We start from the raw sequence: 10,853 nt of genomic DNA, 5'->3' as shown, positions 1-10,853 counted from the left end.
AAATAAAACGTCCCTTCATGGACCTGCCAGATCTCCAGGAAGCTTGTGTCTCCAGCTGGCTCTGGAGAAACTTGCTCGCTAAATTCTGTGCACAAGCTCTGTCTCTAAGGAGCTGAGCTCTGGGGCATGCTGCCATCCCACCACCCCAGGAGCCCAGAGCCTGGGGGCAGCACAGATGAACCCCCAAGCCCCCTCTCTCCCTGTGTCAAAATTCACAGGCACTTTCAAAGCAGAGGGAACAACACGGTTAGTTAATCTCTTGAGCCCAATTTCTTCACCTGCAAACAGGGGCAATACTGCCTCACGTCCCAGGAAGGTCATTAAAATTAAAAATAATACATTTAAACTACCTAGCATAGTACAAAGTATGTAGTAGATGTCCAAAGGACACTCACCTCTTTGCATGTCTTTGGATTATGCACTGGCCAGATAGGACCCCCACCCCCACCCCCGTCCCAAGCTACCAGGTCGAAGTGGCAGAAAAGGTGGAGAAAAGGAGACAGACAGGGGAGGAGTATATCAGAATCAGGAGACCCAACTGGGTTCAGGGACCAGCCACGCATGGGAGGGGAGGGTAACGGAAGGGTTGACGGTGGAGCCAAGGCTTCTAGCCCAGTGACCGTGTGGATGGTGACACTGTGGACGACAGCCGGGGGAGAGTCACACTTCCTTTGAGAGCTTCTGGCTCTGGCTTTTGCTGTAACCTTGGTCCCACCTCAGTCCCTTCTTCACTCACCAAACTTGCTCCCGCTTATAGCCGCAGTGTTTCCTCCTCCAGGCAGCCTTCCTTACCATTAGAGGGGAAGCAGTCCCCCTCTCCTTTCCTGTCGTGTTGTCACAGCATTCCGTAACCATTGACTCCCTGTTACTTAGGAGCGATGTGCCTGGGTGCCTGGGACAAGCAGGCAGAAGACAGGGACTGAAAAACCGTGAATGAACAAACTGTGCCTGACAGCACCACAGCAGGAAACAGACTCCAACTCGGTGGCTCCAATGGAGGGCCTGTCAATAAGGGAGAGTCTCAGAGTGTGGGTAGGGTAGAGGGAACAAACAAGGGGTACTGAGGCTGAGACAATACCAGGGGAAGCCGTTACCAGCCTGGGGGGCGGGGAGGGAAGTGATGTTACTTACAGGAAGGGAGCAGGCTGGGAATAGAGGCTGCCTTTGCCCATTCAAGGTGCTAGAGCAGGCAGGGGATGGAGGACATGCTGCTCTCCTCTCCTCCACTCTCCTCTCCAGCCTGTGGCTCCTGCTGGCTCCTGCTGTGTGCTGAGTTGTGCCCCTCAAACTCATATGTTGAAATCCCAACCCCAGCTCTTCAGAGTGTGACTGTATCTGGAGATGGGGCCAAAAAAGGTAGTTAAGGTAAAACATGGTCATTCCAGTGGCCCCTAATCCAATATCACTGGGGTTCTTACAAGAAGAGGGAATTTCGACACAGATACGCGGGCGGCGCAGGGGCAATGGACCATGGGAAGACACAGGGAGGAGAAGGCAACGTCAGCTAGCCAAGGAGGGAGGCCTCAGGAGACCCCGACCCTGCCAACACGTTGATCTCAGATTTCCAGCCTCCAGCACTGTGAGCGAAAATAATCTTCTGCTGTCTGAGCCACCCAATCTGTGTTACTTGTTACAGCAGCCCGAGCAAGTTAACACAGCTCCCCAAATGGGATCCAGCAGGCGAAACGATGTGGCCAGGTGGTCCTCAGGGGTCAGCCTCCAGGATCCCAGAGCAGAGCAGAGGAGGGCAGAGCACAGATGGGGGATTGGGCGCGGGGCAAAGGAAGAGTAACCAACACACGGTGAATCCTGAGTTGGTGCTGGATGTTGAATGTGGAGCTCAGAGGAGTGGATCGCGTGCTCAGAACCCAGCCTGACAGTGGAAAGTTAGAGCTGTGGCAGAGTGAACTGCGTCCACCACAGGAGCCAGGTGGTGTCCTGGGAGAGGGGACACCCGGGTGTGAGAGCCTGGGTAGAGAAGAATACAAAATCACTGTGAACCGCCAGCATGGAGAAGCAACACGCAGGCTGGGTTTACCTGTGAGCCCAGAACGCAAACGGTATCAGAGGCTCTCATTCACGGTTCTGAGGACCTGGTGCTCACGGAAGCATGCAAACTGCAGGCACCGTAACCAGGACGGAGGTGCTGACATCCAGTACCTTCCACGTCGGGCCGTGCACTGCATCTCACGTATTTTATCTCATTTTGTAATCCCAAGATTGCTAAGCAAGAATTGAGATCTAATTTGCAGATAGAGACTGAAGCTGCAGAGAGGGCTGTGTATGCCCCAGGAGGGAATCTTGACTTTGTTCCCCAGCACTGGATCCCCAAATAATGAACCTAAGAATCATCTGAGGAGCATTGAAAATGCAGATTCCTGGGCCCTGGGCCAGGAATTCTGATTCTGTGGGCGTGGAGTGGGGTCCCATAATGTGCATGCTGAACAAGCGCCCAGGGATGCAGGCAGTCCTTTGAGTACACTGGCACAGGGAGGAGGAGGCATCGCAGGGCTAGAGCAAGGCCTGACCCCACTGGACTTGCTCGTGTGTCCATGGCCCCAGCCACCGTGTGATGGCTTGGATGTGCTTCGGGCATGGGGTGGGCAGAGCAGCCGCTGGTGAAAGTTGAGCGGAGCAATGCCTGTGGAGGTTGGATTAGCGGAGAGATTCGAGGGGACAGGGAGGCAGAACCGACCCCCCAGGATGTGTCAATTACATGAGGCAGTGAGGGAGGGGGCCCTCGGTGATGGCTTGGCGGATGGCAGCACTAATTACCAAGGTCACTGGCACAGAGCTGAGTGAGCTGGGCAGAGGTCTGGGCTGGAAGCCCTTCCTGGAGGCACCAGGGCACTGGCGTAGGTGACTAGGAAGTGGAGCAGGTCATCTAGGCAGAGTGTAGGCTGGAGGGAAAGGAGTTGCCAAAAGGTATTGAGCAGAATGGTCAGAGGCTAGAGGGAGCACAAAAGCCAAAGGAGGGGAGGGAAGAGCGTCACAGGCTCCTGCAAGGACCGTGGCCTGAAGAGGGTCAGAGCACAGTGAACATTCCACGCAACGCTCAGCAGCCTGTTGCCTCCGGCAGGCCGGACTGCAGTGGGTTAAAGTGGGGCTGGTCGTAACAGCAGCACTGGGATGCGGAAAACCAGGAACATAGGTGCATGTCCGTCGGGGATGCGGTAATAAATTACACTTGGAGGTATTTGTAAATCAGTGGAACAACTGGCAGAAGTTTAAATCAGTGAAGTAGGTCTATATGTGCTGATAGGGAAAGAGCTCAAAGACGCATGAAGTGAAAAAGACAAACTGCAGGGCAAATATATATAATACATAGGTATGACCCAAACGTCTAACAGAGAGAGACAGAAAAAGGAGAGGCGCACCAGTAGACATTTAGCCACGTGCTGAATGGCCAAAAGTGAAGAAAACAATATTTAGCTGAGAAAGAAGTCAAACCCAAGTAGCATCATGTAGAATGGACTTCTGGGATCCAAAAATAAATCTCCAAGTCTACGAAAATTAACTTACAATTACCTTTTTACTATTAAAAATTTAATAGCCAAATTGTAAGAGTTTGACGTTACACATCGTAGGTTCATAATTTTTACTCTATATGTAATACACACTAAAGCGAGTAGCAGGCCAGGTTAATTTTTGTCTAGTCCTGTGAGGGTGGAGTGTGCTGATGGTGAAGTTGACACCAAGTCGTTAACTCTCTTTTGCTCTCTCCTCCTCTGCCGTGTGGTAGATTGGACCATTATTCCCTCCTTCCCAGTCTCTCCCTTTGCCATCTGACTCAGCAGAACCTCCCTCCAGAGAGCTCACGCCCCCTGATTGAGCCAGGCCATGCGACCTGCTTCAGCCGACGGCATGTCAGCAAACACAGCATGAGCAGAGGCTTTAAATGAGCTCCTTTGCTCTCATGCTTAAAATTACAGTCATAGCTTCGTTTCTGAATTTGAATGTCCAGGCCCAATAATAATAATAACTCCAAATTTGTTTTAATATCAACCCTTCTCTCCTCCCCACACTGGCCTGGCTGCTGTGGAGGGAGAAAGGGGGCACATGACCCTTCTTTTTGTCCTCTTGTCCAGTGTTTCTGTCTTTCCTCCGGGTCATCGCTGGTTAATCACCTTCCTAGGCAAAGTCTACTAGCAGACAACGGCCTAGACCCATTTTCCTAGTGGTGTTGCCCAACTGCCATCACGCCTGCCCTCTACAACTCCCAGGATAGGACTCAGACCTCAGTCCTCAGTGTCCTCAAACCTAGGAGACAATGGGATTTCCAAGGGTCACTCTAAGGTCTGCTGTCTCTGGGCGAGGCTTGAGGTAGGGGAACGCCATGCTCCCAAAGCCCTTCTAGGCCCCTCCCCGCAGTCCTCCACATGGGACTCGCCACCCTCCTACCTCCTCAGCATGGTCACTGAGGGGCTCAGGAGTCTGAAATCACTCCCGAATACCTGCTTTGACAATCGGTGATACAACTGAGCACCTCCCTTTGTCATGGAGTGTCCCTGGCAGCTGGAGTCTCTGTAGAGACATCATTTGTAACACCCTGTTGTTCACACCACATCCAGGAGCCTTGGGTGACGTTAGTAATGATGTCCTCTCCCTTTGTCCTCTACTCTTTTTGTTTTGAAGACATTTATTTCTATCGCACCTCCCTCCTGACCATCTCTGGGATCCAGGAAACCATTCCTTCCCACCTATTGAAAGTTTAGGCGTCATTATCTCTCAACCCAAAACTTTTCTCTGCTTCCGGGTCTGATTCCCCACCCCAAGTCCCGCCTCCTGCCACCAGCCAATTCTTCTCCTTGGTTTCAAGACCTTCAGTGGCTCCCCACTGTCTAAGAAATGAAGTCCAAGCTTCTAAGCACTTCATGGGCTAGCCTCAGCCTCTTCCCTCCACAGTCCTTTATGTCCCAGGCACAAGAACTCACCCTCTCTGACTGAAGTGTGCCTCTCGGACCTCAGTAACTTTGCACCGCTGTTCTGTAAACCCAGAAGGCCCCACCCAAAGTCCATTCCTTCTAGTCAGCCCCAACTTGAATGGCATGCTCTTTGAAAATCTCCAAGTTGTAAGGTAGGTTGTCTTGGTGGGCTCCCAGGATAATTTTTACATCCCTCTAGCATCGTCTTTATCTCACCGTAAGGCGACTGTTTGTTAAACACGTCAATCTCCCCCTCTGGGCTGTGGAAAGTCCAGGCTTGGAGGCCCACACTGCATCATCTCTACATGCCTGAGATCTAGCCCAGTGCCTGGTGGCAAATACATTTTATTTGGAAGGGTAGCTTGATGGATGAACAGATATATGACTGGATGGATCATTTCTCATAGTCACCTGCAATCTTTTTAGAAGACACAAATAAAGAAAAGATGATGACAATTCAACAATAAAGATGATAAACCAGCTCCTGGACAAGCATCCTCTATGCAGTGGGGTGGGGAGTCCCCACTCCATGAAAACCACAGTTCTTGTCAAACCCCCTGCAACTGGCAGAGGTCACCTGTGGGAGTCTGCTCTCCAATATCTGTCCCCAGTAGCACTGCGGACACCAGCCCATGGACACAACCCGCTTGCCATGCCTCCTCCCTGCCTCTAGGACTGTCCCCAGCAGTCCCTGCCTGTCTCCTGGCCCTTCGCTTCTTCAGATGGTCATCCCTGCAGGAGCTACTCCAGGGCCTGAGTCTGTCATGACAACAGCAGTAAGACATGGAGGTGGTGTCCTAGGTGCCACCACTCACCCTGGAGGTGAATCATATTGGCCAGCTGAGCAGACCCAGATCTGGTGTCTGAGATGCAGACTTCCCACCACTCTTGTCCGGTGGATTTTTTGAAGCTTTTTGGACAATTAAATTCTTTCTTCAAATAGGAGCCTATTATGTCAGATCTTTACAAGGTGTGACTCTGGTTGAAGCTGGGTTGGGTTGCCCAGATCCGTCCTGCTCAGCAGCCACTCTCGCCCTGAGACATCTTCACCAGGCCACATGGCTTTATGGCATATGGTCTAAAGTCCACTGGCTTCATCCTCAGTCTGGCCTTGGGCCTTGACCTGCACCCACCCACTGGAACTGTTCAGGCATCCTTCCTGCTGTCCCAGACCCCTTCAGTCCTACACTGAACTCCAATAACGTAGCTGGGCCCCAGAGGCCCCACCCACCCCCAGCAAGCTCCTCACCTCATGACACTAGGCCCTACTGTGAAAGGAGAGATGGCCCAGAATTACAACCCAACTTGAAGGCTTCTGCGGCCAAGCCCTTCCCCATCTCATTGCAAGACCTCGTTGTTTTGCTTTTACTGATTCAACTCATCCAGAACCCTGATATTCTTTGGGGGAACACCCCCCTCCATTCTTATACCCATTCCATATCATTTGGATGAGGCTGACTCCATCTTTCCCCATCTCAACAAGCAGACACCAGACCCAAGCCGAATCAGTTGAAGCACACGTCCCTGTAGCCACGGTGAGTGGCTCAGGGATGGATAAGTGGTCCAACCAACCACTGAGATTCAGTTCTGGGACTTTTGCCAGAGCTTTCTTTCAATATAAATTTCTTTCAATATAAACTGAAAGAAAGCTATATGAAGAAGTCACTGCTGCTGGTGGCCACTGTGTGAGGAAAGCCTGTCCAACAATGGAGTCACAAAAAGAAAAGAGGAAAGAGATGGAGAGAGACAGATCCTGGTACATTTGAGCATCATGCCTGACGCTGGCCTACCCCTGGGCTCCTCGCTAATATGAACCAATAACAATACTTTCCTTTACTTAAACCAGTTGGAGTTGGAGCTAAATACAATCATCTTAGCAGCTGACCTATCCCTCACCTTGCTTTGTCCCTTAGACTATATGCTGGACAACTGTCCATCCTTGCACAGGCAGCTTCAGCAGCTTGGTGTCCCCAGCACCCTGCCTCCTCGGCCACTGCCTGTTGGGACATCCTCTGCCCTTTCACCCTCTGAGGCCATTGTCACATGGTAGCTGAGGCTAGCCTCTGCCCACTCTCCTCTTGTAATCCACAATACCACCTCTTCCAGCCCTTTCCTCAGTGATATTTTGATTACTTTGACGACTGAAAGGAAAATGGAACAATTCACTCCAAAGCGAATACTGGCATCCTTTCAACGTGTTTCTTTTCTGTGCTGTACGCACAGCCCTGTCTGCTGGCTACACGGCTCATTAAAGTGCAAAAGCGTCGGAGGCAGGGTTGATGGGATGTTTAAACTGGTGAGAAAAGCTATTGATTGTTGACATGCTGCTGGCTCCTCAGGTTCAGGCATCAATAGCTCATCGATGCCTCCCTCTCAGTGTTTACCAACGTGCCTCCTTCTCCACTCCAGACCAAACGAGAGCAGCCCCGACCTTGGGGGAGAAAGGAGAGCCCGTTACGGGGCACGTGGAGAAGATTTTCTCTGTTTCAAATGATTTGTTTCAAAAGATCTGAATCCCACAGGCCCGAGATTGAGCCACTGTGATCTGCCGGCTTAGATAAGAATTCACCTCACCAACACCCGCCATGATCCTCCATCCACTGAATTCAAACCCCCTCCCTCCACCGAGATGCCCCAATAGGCCTGAAGCGTCACAGCAAGGTTTCCACGCAGGTCCAGGGGCCGACCCTGTAGGGAAACAGTTTCTCACCTCCTTACGCCTCATTACAGATTCAGCTGCCTCTCTCAGTGTCATCAGGGTACTGATGTGAGAAATGCTGTGAACTAATGGGGCTCAGTGTTCATTCATCTGTAGTCTCCCCGGGCCATCTCATCCACTGTGGAAGCCACTTCCGCTCTGAAGCTGGCGTTCCCCAGGTCTGAACCTACCTCTGATGGGACCATGACTTCTAGCCCAAACTGGAGCTCCCTACCTTCAGGGCATTCTCAGATGACCCGCAGACACCTCAAACTCACTATGTACAAAATTCAGCTCAGCATCTTCCCCCCAAAACCTGACCATCTAGCCACATCTCCTGCCTCAGTCTGGTGACCCATCCCTCCGCTCTAGCTGTGTCCATGAGAATGATTCTCGCCTCCTTCTCTAAATGGCTGCCACCGCCAGAGCCAGTTGATGCTAAATGCTTGCTCTCTTCCTACACCCGCCCGCCGTCCCCCAGCAGCCTGGCTGCGCTAGAACAAGAGCTTTCCACTCCATCCCCCACTTCCCCTCAAAGCTGCTTTCACCCGATGGGCAGAGTGATCTTCTCTAAAGTGCAAACCCAACCTGACCTTCCAGGGTAAACTCTGCCTCCAGCCCCAATGTTCCAGACATCTAGGTCGGCCACAGTGCCCCAAGACGTTCCACACCGCCAGGCCCTCCTCTGGGCCGCCTTGCCTCCCTTCCAAGCCCTCAGTGTTGATCAGTCCGTCTTCTGTGTATGCTGTAACTCGAACCTTCCTTCTACGGGGCACTCATTGTAGGCCTTCTCTTCTGGGTCCATCTTGCTTATTAGGAATGTGAGCTCCTTGTTGTACCCCTGCAGCATCCCAGGATCTAAGCGGCATTCAGAATATCCTTCTGACTCAGGATCGGGAGAGTTTCGGCCTCATCAATAATGCTTTCCTCACTGCTAACATGGCCCTCAGTCTGACCTCGGAATCCAGCTGGTCCTGTGCACCCACAAACCGCTATGGACAAGAACCTGCAAGGCAGTTCACATTGCTGGGCAGGAGGACAGTGCCCTGAAAGCTTGCAGCAGGGCAGCCTGCCCTTTAGGGGGAAGAGAAAATGATGCAAGCGCCTTCCTGACCCCCCAGAGAGCCCAGTATGCCCACAGAAAACCCCTCCTGTCCCCACGCGTTTTCTCAGGTCACCTAGGCACACTGCTAGGTATTTACGAGCGTTGGGAAGTCTGCCACCAGGCCTTTTCCTTCTGTCCCATCAGCCAGGAATGTTCTATGGTTTAATGCTCGCTCTTCTTCTCAAATGCAGAAATGTTAGTGGCTCCTTGCTGTGAAGACTACTCTTCATTCCCAGAAGGTCGTTTCACCTGGAAGTCATCTGTGGGAAGGCGTCTTCAAGATTCTCAGCCTGGCCTCTGGAAAAAACCACAGGATGTGGTCCTCAAACCCCAGAGGGCCAGCTTGGAAGACGGCTTAGCTTCTCGATGAAAATGAGAGAAGGGGTGAAGGGGAAGCACGTACCCTTTTCAAAAAATTCCACTACCGTGTGATATTTTCTCCCAAGATATCATAACACACATCCTTTGAATTGATATTTTCAAACGAGCACATTCAACACAAAAACCGCTGCACTGCTGTCTGCTGTTGCTCAAAGCACTGGAGTCCCAAGGGCAGAAACAGGTCTGGAGTCAAGTGGTCAGACAGAGCAGCGTGGAGGCTGAGGCAGGAGTAGAACCAGTCAAATAGTCAATCAACAGTTACTAAGCTCCTACTATGGGCCAGGCACATGAGCTCAGTGGCGGAGAGGACAGAGGAGTCCCTGCCCAAGAGCTCTTATTCTCCTGAGAGGTGGCAGAAGTGGGAGAGACTGGGAAGCGCCTGAAAGCCAGGAGGAGTCCACATTTCATTCTGGGGACAACCCAGAACTTCTAAATTTCATTCTGGAAGTCATCAAGGGCTTTTGAGCTAGAAAGTGACATTCTCTGGTTTATATTTGGAACGGGCCATCTGGCAGTTGGGGAAAGAACAGATTGTTGCAGGACAATAGTAGAAGCAGGAAGCTCAGTTAAGAGTTATTATAGTAGGTCCAACAACCAAGGAAGAGAGTGAGACCGGGGTGGCACTGGAGATGGTGGCGTGGGAACAGATTTCAGGTGTACCTCTGGGGTGCGCCAATGAATGCAACGTGGAACATGAGAGAAAGAAAAGCACTGGGGATGGCTCTGTGATTTCTCACTTGAGCAGTGGGGTAAGGAGGATGCCCTTTATAAGATGGAAGAGCTGAGAGCAGGGACAATCTGATTTCGAGGAGGGGGCAATCAGAGTCTCGTGCTAGACATTTTAAGGTTGAAATATCTGTGTAACAATGTCAAGGAAACAGTTGGACATGAGTCTGAAGCTCGGGGTGGAAGGAGTCTGAGCTGGAAACAGAAAGAACCTTGGAGACTGCAGAACAGAAATACAATGACATCTTATATTCCAGAAGGGAACGCAAACAATGAAATAGCCCGCAGAGTTTCCATCTAGGAAAACAGGCTTGTTTCCGAGTAAGAATAAGAAAGGGTTTTGAAGGGAAAGAATCCCTCTCTGGAATAAGTTCCAGATTTCCTCTCCACTGGGGAGGGGGCGAACCATCCATCAATAGAACCTGCGCCCAACCCCAGTCCTGCCAACTCTCCCAGTGGTCACAGACAGTCACTGCACCTCTTCAAGCCTCAGCATCCCCATCCATGAAATGAGAGAGTTCAATTCGATGATGTAGCTGTGGTCCCTTCAGTGCCTCGCCTCAGAGCCCAAATCCTTCTTGTGCTTACACCCTTGGGCCAGCCCAGTGCCTGGTCTGGGGCAGTGTGCAGGAGTGTAGAAAAGGTCCCTACTTCAGGAAACTCTTCCATAAGATTGGAGAAGCCACTCACAAGTGAGGGATGCTAGGAAAGTGCATGGCGGATGTCTCCAAGGGCGCATCTTCTAGACTACTAGCCCCTTCTCCATCGCTGGCTAGGAGAGCTGTAGACCTCCATTGTTCTGATGACATGCAAACTCTTCTCTCCTTGGGAGGAAAGGAAAATAGCTCTTTATGATGGCGGCAGCTGAGAGCCACTGATCACTGCTTTGTGTGCTACAAGCTGTGTTGTAGGCAAGGCCACCATGATGTCTAAGGGAGAGAGTTTAAGAAAATTACCTGATGAGTCCTAGTTCCTTAACTCAGAGCCTGGCAATCACATTCAAAACTGCTCAACAACC

Source organism: Equus caballus, chromosome 1 (genome assembly GCF_041296265.1).
Source record: "Equus caballus isolate H_3958 breed thoroughbred chromosome 1, TB-T2T, whole genome shotgun sequence".
Classification (NCBI taxonomy): domain Eukaryota; kingdom Metazoa; phylum Chordata; class Mammalia; order Perissodactyla; family Equidae; genus Equus; species Equus caballus.
Note: the sequence above shows the minus strand (reverse complement) of the source record.